The sequence below is a fragment of the Schistocerca nitens genome, chromosome 3 (assembly GCF_023898315.1).
Source record: "Schistocerca nitens isolate TAMUIC-IGC-003100 chromosome 3, iqSchNite1.1, whole genome shotgun sequence".
Lineage (NCBI taxonomy): Eukaryota > Metazoa > Arthropoda > Insecta > Orthoptera > Acrididae > Schistocerca > Schistocerca nitens.
Window position 1 is genome coordinate 205,774,287 of NC_064616.1, and position 12,420 is coordinate 205,786,706.

The window sequence follows — 12,420 nt, forward strand, 5'->3', positions numbered from 1 at the left end:
CCTCCGTAAAGTCAGTAATTCGTGACAAGCTTCCCTGCACTATCAGCATTGCTTCGCGATTCTACAGAAACTTAAGACGCAGACATATCTCCCGAAAACAGCCATCGTCTTGTGTATTTTGCAACTGTCTTCTTTGTATAAAGCTTCAATAATATACAGTTACCTTTGACTGTCAACAGAAACAATGTTATACCTTTGGAATTTAAACTGAGTCAACATTATTCCTTCTAGAACTCATGCACGACGAAAGATATCGAAAGAAAAATGAACACCTTGAAGCAATGGTTCACACGAATGAAAATTTATTCACACAAAATAGGGATTATAGAACGTATTTGACCATATTCATAGGACACCCAGCTCCTCAGAGATGGGCTTTAACAGTGATTTTAGGATCTTGTTTTACCTCTTCTCGCTACAATGTAGTCCTGCAAATAGCATACCAATGTCGTCTGTGTTGGAGTCTACACTATGCTTGCATCCTACAAGTTATGTATAGCTGCTAGATGATCTTTTTTAGTAGAGTACTGCTGTTTGGTACTGCATCCCGCCATTAACAAAATGATGCATTAAATAACTATAGTCTCCTATAGCCCGATCCACGAACTATGGCGGTTCGCGCATGTCGAGGCACGGACGAGGATTGCATTGTTGACGGTTCCAAGCGACAGTCGTGGTACGCGCATGCGCATGATTTGTGCTTGAAGAAAGCATATATCCTGCAAATTATGTCTCTCACTTGCTTACGCAGAATTTATCACTTACCGTCACAATCAGCGATGACAGCTCGCAAAAAATGGAATCGAAATTCACTAAACGACTCGCCACGATCACGTTTAATGCTCTCATTAGCTACGGCATTCACAGCGGAGTGCTCAGGACACTACTGTACGCTCATTGGCTATTGGAGAACACGTGACGTAGGGGCTCAGAACAAGCCTTAACTCGACCGCCATGGTGCGTGACTCCTACTATGGCGCCTCTGCAGCCCCTCCCGATTATGAACCGTAATTTGCTAATTAAGCTCCACTCAGCAATGGAACTGGATGCATAACATAGTCTCTACTATATGACTGTCAATCGTCTTTTTTATCAGATTCTTACTGTACTGTAGTACCGGTTATTCTCTGTAAGCCAGCATTATTACCAAAAATGTTTCATTAGAAAACTACCGTCTCCAACAGCATTACACCTCCAGATTTTGAAATGCAATTTGTTTATGAAGAATACATGGCACTCAAGCAGATTTCATAGCAAGTGTGTATTTGTTGCACTGTTCTATTTATTAAACATGTCCGCCCCCGGTGGCCGAGTGGTCAGCGCGACAGAATGTCAATCCTAAGGGCCCGGGGTTCGATCCCGGCTGAGTCGTAGATTTTCTCCGCTCAGGGACTGGGTGTCATGTTGTCCTAATCATTATAATTTCATCCCCATCGCTGCGCAAGTCGCCGAAGTGGCGTCAAATCGAAAGGCTTGCACCCAGCGCATGGTCTGCCCGACGGGAGGCCCTAGTGACACGACATTCACATTTATTAAACATTAAAACAATGGGACGACAAGTGCTCACTGGCTGTTTGCCCACTTGTCAGTCACTCACGCCATATCAGCAAAATTATCTAAGGTAGCTTCACCTACCATACAGCCAAGAGCATATCCAGCTTTTGGCCTGGGGACGGAACAAAAAATTTCTTAAGCTGGGTCCCCTGCGCTTGTTTCGCACTACACACAACACGAAGAAACCTATGCGAAAAATTAGGTGAACGTAGTGTGTTCGGGAAACACCTGCAGGAGATGTTGCTTTATGGGTAGTCAAATAAATAAACATAAATATAAACACGCATTTATTTAATTTAAATTATTTAATTAGACTATTTTAAAAGTGGGAGCACGACTACTTACATAAAACGTCACAGATGCAAACTTCGCCAGGTCCAGCCTCTCCCTCCACCCTCTATTATGTGTAATGGATGCGACCGCATGTTTCATGCTTCAATTGGTCTACTAAGCTATCATACGCATTTCCGTACTTGAACGCCAACCAATAATGGAAATGCAGGAGAAAAATGAAAACTCGGGCACGAGTATCAGCCAAAGATTTTAAAAATAATTTTCGAGATCTCAGCAAAACGGTTTATGACGTCTCCCGTGAAAGAATCGCCCAAACAGTTTACAATTTTTTAACGTACACTGAGCATACAAAGCTCGTTCGGCCTGTCTTCGATCATTGTTGATCTCTGCCATGTTTTTACGCATCTGACTGTACTGAATGGCCTTTCAATTGTCGCCGTGGAATAAGGCATCGGCAGTAAAATTTCTAGGGCTGTTTTCGTCTCTGGATAAAAAGATTCCTTGTTGGTTTAATTCTGTTGTGTCCAAATTTTCAGAGTTCCCCTGCTTGTTTATCCAAAAAGTGCGCCACAGTTCGGCTTCTCGTGTGATCCCTTCTAATCCATAAAATTTTGATGCTATCTCCACAAATTTTGTTTTAATTTTGGAGCTGTAATTTTTATTATCTGAGTAGGATATGACAATGAACCAGCAAACGCTGGTGATTCGTCTGACGAAACCTCAACTCTAAAGAGTGCGATAACGAATCTAAACAGAGCATGCATAGCTAGAGACGAAAATACTCGCTTAACGAACCAGCTGGATAATTTGCCATATACTGTTTGGGGCTTACTTTCCTCGGAGGAAGCAACTCTAGGTTCAAAGTTTCAGCAATTTCATTAGTTGATTTTAATAATTTTTCACTCCATTTTTCAGCAGAACACCTGCAATTGCAGTTGTTACGGTTTGGATATGCTCTGGACACTTTCTTACGTCCAGGGTTTTAGATTGCAATCTTTGCGACCGGTTGCAGCAGGGAATTGTACTTGGCTATAATATACTACACAAAGTCAAGATGAACGTGGTTTGTGCAAACTGCGAATAACAAATGCAAGGCTGCTTTTATTGTCCCAGAATTCCCTTACTGAAAAAGATTTTCCAATTTCGACAATATGCTTCTTAAACATCGAAATACTTATATACACTACTAGCCATTAAAACTGCTACACGAAGAAGAAGTGCAGATGATAAACGGGTATTCATTGGACAAATATATTATAATAGAACTGACATGTGATTACATTTTCATGCAAATTGGGTGCATAGATCCTGAGAAATCAGTACCCAGAACAACCACCTCTGGCCGTAATAACGCCCTTGATACGCCTGGGCATTGAGTCAAACAGAGCTTGGATGGCGTGTACAGGCACAGCTGCCCATGCAGCTTCAACACGATACCACAGTTCATCAAGAGTGGTGACGGGCGTATTGTGACGAGCCAGTTGCTCGGCCACCATTGACCAGACGTTTTCAATTGGTGAGAGATCTGTAGAATGTGCTGGCCGGGGCAGCAGTCGAACATTCCCGTACAGGACCTGCAACATGCGGTCGTGCATTATCCTACTGAAATGTAGGGTTTCGCAGGGATCGAATTAAGGGTAGAGCCACGGGTCGTAACACATCTGAAATGTAACGTCCAGTGTTCAAAGTGCCGTCAATGCGAACAAGACGTGACCGAGACGTGTAACCAATACCATCACGCCGGGTGATACGCCAGTATGGCGATGACGAATACACGCTTCCAATGTGCGTTCACCGCGATGTCGCCAAACACGGATGCGACCATCATGATGCTGTAAATAGAACCTGGATTCATCCGAAGAAATGACGTTTTGCCATTGGTGCACCCAGGTTCGTCGTTGAGTACACCATCGCAGGCGCTCCTGTCTCTGATGCAGCGTCAAGGGTAACCGCAGCCATGGTCTCCGAGCTGTTAGTTCATGCTGCTGCAAACGTCGTCGAACTGTTCGTGCAGATAGCTGTTGTCTTGCAAACGTCCCCATCTGTTGACCCAGAGATCGAGACGTGGCTGCACGATCCGTTACAGCCATGCGGATAAGATGCCTGTCATCTCGACTGCTAGTGATACGAGGCCGTTGGGATCCAGCACGGCGTTCCGTATTACCCTCCTGAACCCACCGATTCCATATTCTGCTAACAGTCATTGGATCTCGACCAACGCGAGCAGCACTGTCGCGATACGATAAACCGCAATCGCTGTAGGCTACAATCCGACCTTTATCAAAGTCGGAAACGTGATGGTACGCATTTCTGCTCCTTACACGAGGCATCACACCAACGTTTCACCAGGCAACGCCGTTCAACTGCTGTTTGAGTATGAGAAATCGGTTGGAAATTTTCCTCATGTCAGCACCTTGTGTGAAGCTAATCATTTTCATATCACAGCATCTTCTTCCTGTCGGTTAAATTTCGCGTCTGTAGTACATCATCTTCGTGGTGTAGCAGTTTTAATGGCCGGTATTGTATTTCTGAGATCACCTTGTTTCACACAGCAATAGTATTTTCAGTGCATATTTCTGATGCAAAACCGATTCCCTGAAAAGTTTACAGTATCTTTTATAGCTCCAATGCAGCTGCGGATCTCAAACATTATTGCAAGGTTTAATTTGTGGCATGCGCAGTGAAAATACAAACCCCCTCTATATATTTTTCTCAGTATTTTTGGACACCGCTATCTATTCCCGCCATCGTAACACAACACAACGGATAACTGCCTCGGAGAATGAACACACGGCAGATACATTTTGTGCTGCGTCCCCGAGCGTTGCGATGGACAGTACAGGACGCAGTATACCCCCAGCGAGCGCTGAGCACAGAGTAGCGTACACGGAGAAGGAAGTAAACCGCTAAACCTGACTGGCAATAGTACTGCCATCTGTAGAAGGAAAGAATAATGCGAGACAAACTAGCCTGGTCGCTCGCAGTTTGAATCAGTGATTTACATGCAAAAGAAAAAAAAAACATTACAAAAAAATTGCATCAGAAGCGTTAAGAGTACATGCTGAGTGGTAAAGGAACATACTCGAACAGGGGCAGTACAGAACCGGAGTAACAGTCCTTAACTGTGAGCCGGCGATTTAAAGCTTATGCATGATTTTTTTTCCTTTCCGTGAGCGGTACGGTAATTTTAATTAAGTGGGGAGACATCAGGCGACGTGGAATAACGTTCCATAGTAAAGAGCTGCAATATCATTAACGTGCCACTCCTATTATAAAAAAATCTTGCTACTAGCAAAATGGAAGAGAGCTAAATTCTTAATTCCTCACCGTCAAAAATCCCTGTACTGTTTACTAGCAGCAATAGCAATAAAGGCACACACTGAAAGTAGGAGCAATACAGCAAGGTAGTAAAACTGCTAACCAAAAGCTGGCGATTCAACAAGGCTTACGTAAGATAAGACGTAACACAAATTTTACATTAGGAAAGACACGAAAATTTTAAAGATATGGAAACTTCCATTAAAAGAGGGAAATTTGTGGTAAGGTCGTATGGGACCAAACTACTGAGGTCATCGGTCCCTAAGCTTGCGCACTACTTAATCTAACTTTAACTTACGCTAAGGACAACACAGCCATTCCTGAGGGAGGACGCGAACCTCCGACGGGGGGATTTAAAAGAGGGCAGTTTACGTCTATACAAGACAGAAATTGGGTGAACCATGAAGTCTTCACTATGGGAAATAAGCAAATGCCCTTTAGTAGCTAACACTAATTAAAGGCCACCAAAGCAATAGCGGAAAGACTGGACCAGATAAGAAGAATAAATGTGTAACGTACAACAATCAGAAACCAGAAGGAGAAAGAAATAAGATTGGACCTACTCTTGAGTACTGCTCGAGTGTTTGGGATCCATACCGGATCAGATTAAAAAATGGCTGGCTCTGAGCACTATGGGACTCAACATCTGAGGTCATCAGTCCCCTAGAACTTAGAACTACTTAAACCTAACTAACCTAAGGACATCACACACATCCATGCCCGATGCAGGATTCGAACCTGCGACCGTAGCGGTCACGCGGTTCCAAACTGAAGCGCCTAGAACCGCACGGCCACACCGGCCGGCGATCAGATTAAAGGAATAAATCAAAGCAATTCACAGGCAAGCTGCTAGATTTGTTGCTGGTAGGTTCGAATAACACGCAAATGTTATGGACATGTTTCAGGAACTCAAACAGGAATTCCTGGAGGGAAGGCGTCATTCTTTTAGGGGAATATTACTGAGAAAATTGAGAGAAACAGCATTTGAAGCTGACTGCAGAACGAATAAGGACCATGAAGATAAGATACAAGAAATTAGGGCTCATACAGAGGCACATAGACAGTCGTTTCTCCTTCGCTCTATTTGCGAGTGGAACAGGTAAGGCATGTAGATGTAGGGGTGGCATGGGGCTCGCCGTTTTTAAATAATTACATTGGTCCTGAGAGAAAAGGAGAGATGGTAGTGAGTTTTCTGCCTTTTTTAAACCATCCTATTGGCCTAGATCAGTAGGGGTAGGTGGTTTTGTCTCAGATCAGTATCTGAACTATAACTCTCACAGTGGATGGGTGACATTCATTTTCCTGCCACTTTTATGTCAGAGTGCCTTGGCTGGGGTACCAGGTTATATTCTGATCTTCAGTGTACCACACATACGAGGTGTGGCTAGAAAAAAACCGGACTAGTACTGGTGAAACAATAAAACGAATGCAATAAGGCTGAAAGTCGCGTGGCCTGTCACGTGACTCTCGCTCCGCCTACTGCTAGAGTTTCATCTGCCTCCTGCACTCAGTCTGCCGGTGGCGTCTGTTTTAAGTAGTTGACGTTTTGTCTGTGCGTCGGAAAATGTTGAGTGTACAGAAAGAACAGCGTGTTAACATCAAATTTTGTTTCAAACTAGGAAAATCTGCAAGTGAAACGTTTGTAATGTTACAACAAGTGTACGGCGATGATTGTTTATCGCGAACACAAGTGTTTGAGTGGTTTAAACGATTTAAAGATGGCCGCGAAGACACCAGTGATGACACTCGCACTGGCAGACCATTGTCAGCAAAAACTGATGCAAATATTGAAAAAATCGGTAAACTTGTTCGACACTTTCCTTGTCAACTCCTGTTAACTCAGACACTGCTCTGATTGTTAAACGGCGATCTTGTCGAACAAGTTTACCGATTTTTTCAATGTTTGCATCAGTTTTTGCTGACAATGGTCTGCCAGTGCGAGTGTCATCACTGGTGTCTTCGCGGCCATCTTTAAATCGTTTAAACCACTCAAACACTTGTGTTCGCGATAAACAATCATCGCCGTACACTTGTTGTAACATTACAAACGTTTCACTTGCAGATTTTCCTAGTTTGAAACAAAATTTGATGTTAACACGCTGTTCTTTCTGTACACTCAACACTTTCCGACGCACAGACAAAACGTCAACAACTTAAAACAGACGCCACGGGCAGACTGAGTGCAGGAGGCAGATGAAACTCGAGCAGTAGGCGGAGCGAGAGTCACGTGACAGGCCACGCGACTTTCAGCCTTATTGCATTCGTTTTATTGTTTCACCAGTACTAGTCCGGTTTTTTTCTAGCCACACCTCGTACATGCCCTACAGATGTGGGTGGTCACGTGACATGTATCAGCTTACATCCTCACCTAGAAAATACGTCATGCAACTGGCCGACTGGCGCGGGTGGGGTAATAGGTTACACTGTTGTCTTGCCTTGAGTGATGCACATCACTCGATGTTTATCCGTCTTAGAACTCTCTTTGAACCACTACTCAAATATCTTGTGTACTATATGGTAAAAGACAGCATCGGCTGCAAAAAAATCTAAGAGGGCTGCTCAGATTGTCTCCTAAATGGTCGATATCGATTACCAACAGCAGAGGACTTATTAATACTTCCTTTGGGAACGCCCGATATCACTTCCGTTTCCCTCAATGACTTCTTGGCGACTATTGTGAACTGTAATGTTCCTGACAGGAAATTACGAATCTAGTCAGACAACTGAGACCATTCTTGATAAGTACACAATCTGTTTAGAAGCCGCTTCAATGTCAAAAGCCTTCTGGAAGTCTAGAAATATGAAATCAATTTGAGATCGCCTGTCAACAGCAGTTATTGCGTCGTCTGAATAAAGAGACAGTTGTGTATCAAAATAACGATATTTTCTGAATCTGTACTAGTTACGTGTCAATAGATTGTTTTCTTAACTTTCAAACACAATATATTCTCCAAAATCCTACTGAAAACCGACGTCAGTGCTAAGAGTCTATTCAGAAGATTACTTCTATTCTCTTTCTTGTGCATTATTGGGACCTGGGCAAGTCTGAGGGGTTTAGGTACAGAGCTTTCGTCGACCGAGTGTGCATTATTGGGACCTGGGCAAGTCTGAGGGGTTTAGGTACAGAGCTTTCGTCGACCGAGCAGTTGCACATGATTGTCAAAAAAAAGTTCGTTTCCCGAGTTGGGCTTCTCTGACATATGAGAGCACCACTATCATCTGGGTTTCTCCAGAGCACGCAGATTCTCCCGAACTCACGAAACGGCCGAATCTGTAGTTGATATACAGTTATCTTCCACACAACGGCCTCGGATTACAGGAGTACACCACGACTCCCAGCCTGTTACATTCTACGTTGAATATCATGGGTTACTGGGACAGCAGAGCGTCCCACGTGACTGTTCATAGGTGTAAGAAAGCTCGAATTTCACATGCACATTTCTAGATAAGTATCTCGCTTCGCTGTAGAATTATGGAATCTATCCTATGACCACTAGTTTTGAAGGTTCAGTATCCTTTGTGAGAGAATTAACACGGTTTCTACACAGAAAGATAGCATACTACCCAACTTGCTGTATTCATCAAGAGGTCCTCAACGCTGTTGATACAAAGGATTTGGCTGGTAGCATACAAGGGGCGATTCAGAAGTTTCAACACTGATTCATTATTGAGTAGGGGAGCGCGCGCGGAACGGCTCTGCCGGGTTGGGGAAGTAGTGGGGGGTCTCATGGAACGAACTGAAGCTGCGGCAGTTGCCACCGGAACCCTAGAGAGTGTGCATCGTTTGCAGCGTGAGTGCGTGTCATTGACCTCGGTTGAAAAGTGGGAGAGGCGAAAATGGATCAGCGTTATTTGATTAAGTTTTGCGTGCGACTGAACAAAACCGCCACGGAGACTCTTGGTATGAATGAAGAGTCCTTTAAGGAAGAAGCCATGACCTACGCAATGGTTTTCATGTGGCACAAACGTTTCAAAGATGGCCGCGGGGATGTTGAAGACGAAGACCGCTCTGAGAGGCCATATCAAGCCGAACGGATCAAAATGCGGAGAGAGTGCGGGAACTTTTAAACAATGACCGTCGTCTTAGTACTAGATTAATTGCCGATGAACTGGGACTCTGTCAGAGTAAGGTGTGGAGAATTGTGACAGAGAATTTGATGATGTGAAAAGTGTGTGCCAAACTGGTGCCAAAAATTTTGTCAGTGGATCAGAAGAAACGGCGCATGACTGTTTGCCGGGAAACGCTCCAATGGTTGAATGTTGATCCGAACCTTTTGGAGAAAGTGGTTACTGGCGATGAGACCTGAGTCGAAGCGTCAAAGCTCAGAATGGCACACAGCTTGCTCGCCGAAGCCCAAGAAAGCTCGCATGAGCAGGTCGTGTGTGAAGTGCATGCTGATTTATTTTTTTTATGGTAAAGGAGTGATTCACAAGGAGTTTGTTGCTCATGGACAGACTGTGACAGGTGACGTACGCTGGAGTGCTCCGCCGCTTGAGGGATCGAGTTCGCCGCGTCAGCTCGGCGATCAAGGGCGATTGGATTCTCCACCACGACAACGCGCCCGCTCACACGTCGCGCGCCGCTGCGGAAGTTTTGGTTAAGTTCAATGTGACAACACTGCCACAGCCACCCTACAGCCCCGACTTGGCTCCAAGTGTCTTTTTCCTCTTCCCCCGAATCAAGACAGACCTAAAAGGGAAGCGATTCCACTCCATCTCCATCGACGGCATCCAGCAGGCTTCGACGACAGCCCTCGACAGCATGACGCCCAAGGCCTTCCGGAAGGGCTACGAACAGTGGAAGATGCGCTGGCAGCGCTGTGTTGTTGCTGAAGGATCATATTTTGAAGAATTTTAGTTCAAAATGGTTCTCAGCACTATGGGACTTAACTTCTAAGGTCATCAGTCCCCTAGAACTTACAACTACTTAAACCTAACTAACCTAAGGACATCACACACATCCATGCCCGAGGCAGGATTCGAACCTGCGACCGTAGCGGCCGCGCGGTTCCAGACTGTAGCGCCTTTAGCCGCTTGGCCACCCCGGCCGGTCGAAGAATTTTAGTCCGCTGTACTTAAATGTCCAATAAATTTCTAGTTCTGGGTTAAGTCTTGAAACTTTTGAATCACACGCTGTATTCCTTGACTTCCGGAAAGCCTTCTACATATTTCTGAATCGTCGCCTCGAAAACAAAATACGATTTCACGGAATACCAAAATATGTATGCACGATTAGGCTGGATACTTTTCAGCACACAGTACGCTGTAGTGGAAGGAGCGACACTGTCGGAAGTGGACGTCGCGAAGGACGATAGGGCCGTGACTGCACAAACGTCCTTCGTTGCTCTCTGCAGATGACGGGTCGAAGGCTTCTATAACCTTAGCTCAACTGTCCGCCATGTTTTCCCCAAAGTATGGGTTATTCATACTTGTCTACATAGGAGTCACGATGCGAGTGGAGATTTCTAATTAAATGTACTGAAGAATTCGTCGTAAATATTGGTAGCTGCTCAGCTGCCAACCGCACTAACTACTGCAAAAATGGTTTTCGCGTGTTTAGATTTCCTAGTGAACCTGAAGGAACAAAAATGTGGGCCATAGACTGCTGGAGACGCAAGTGTATTGTAAATGTACGTTAATAAAATTAATTATAAACATACGTAGTTATAAACATGAAACCAGTTGCATGCAATTGCGTTTCTTCCCAGTCGAAAACTGTACTGAGGCAATTTGTCTCAAAATTTATTGACTCCTGAGATATTTTCGCAATTGTAAAAGTGGACACGAATATGTCACATTTATTTATACGTCGTATCATAAAAATACATAAATACGCAAACTGAATAATACTTTAGCCCATTTCTTACATTGGCTCGGTAGAACGAGTGATAAATCAGATTTTTTTATCGTGGATTCATCATTGTGAGGGAACCTGCACAAGTAACATAATCTTCAAAGAATAAAGTTTTTACCATAAATCAACAAGCAACAAACATATCATGACGTACGTGGAATGAATAATGGTTAAATGATACATGAAACTATTAATAAAAATTCGTTTCGCTGAAAGATGAAACTATACTTTCCCCCACCTCTAAACAATAAAAATGCGAGATTTTTACAGTACATTCTTTTGAATAAAAAATAAACACCTCTTTTGCAAGTGGCAATATATGGGCAAAACTAATAAACAGCCACAGGTGGTCACTGCATAATGCCCATATTTGAAGACACTGGTACCAGTTTCTTACCTCATTACATTTAATATTTACAAACTATCAAGCAAGTTCCGAATCTACGTTTCTATGCCTGTGTATACATTTCAATGTTTCGATCATACGAAAACGGCATTCTAAATATCACTCAAACATTAATTACCGTTTGGTTCACTTCATATTGCAATATCAAATATTTTATAAGAAATACTGTAAAAAGTTGGGTGAACGAGTTAATCACCCACAAAGTAAACACAGCTGAATCCTCAGAGACAGGGAAAACATGGCGGACGATACAGCCTGTTACGTAGGAGCTCTAGACGGGCCGGTGACGTCGTTGGAGAATTGCTACCTATTACAGCGGTGCAAAGACTGGCAACTGACCCTCAAAAGAAATAACTGCAATGTAATGCCCGTACATAGACAAAAAACTTTATTTTTACAACACTATCAGCGATCAGCAGTGGAATCACTTACAATCACCAAGAATCGCGGAATATACGTACGGAGGTGGAACAAGCACCTACGCCTGGCCTTGGGAAAAATAGGATGCCAGACAGATCTATCAGATGAAACATAAAAGTTTATTTCATCATCGAAAGACGTCGCTTACAATCGCCGCTTTCCAACATTTCTCGAGTCTTTGCCCCCAGTCTGGGATCCTTAGCGACTTGAATTAACGGATGAGAGAATTGTGCGATTCATTATGGGAGTTTCATTCACTCCGGAAACATTGCACAGATTCCAAAGTAGCTGCAATGGAAGACGCAACAACATCGGCATTACTCTTAAAATAAATAAACACATTTCTTCTAGCATAATGACGACGACGGTCAAATTATAGAGTTCAGTACTTTACGTACTCATTAAAACGCAATGTACAGCGCCTGGCGGAATGTAAACGTTAATTCAGACGTGTAATTGCTTTTAAGTAGGCTGACGAGAAATATGCAAATGGGGGTGGAATTGTTTGTGTACGTTTACGAGAACATTAAATGCGAGGACTGCCACGTTACTCGATAATGCACCGGAGGCAATG

At 43.7% G+C, this 12,420-nt stretch overlaps 1 protein-coding gene across 2 annotated transcripts in view; it reads right to left on the minus strand.

The window, feature by feature from the left end:
* The window catches only part of LOC126248152 (ligand of Numb protein X 2-like), a 462,639-nt gene that overhangs the window by 104,395 nt on the left and 345,824 nt on the right, over positions 1 to 12,420 (minus strand). The window lies entirely within an intron of this gene.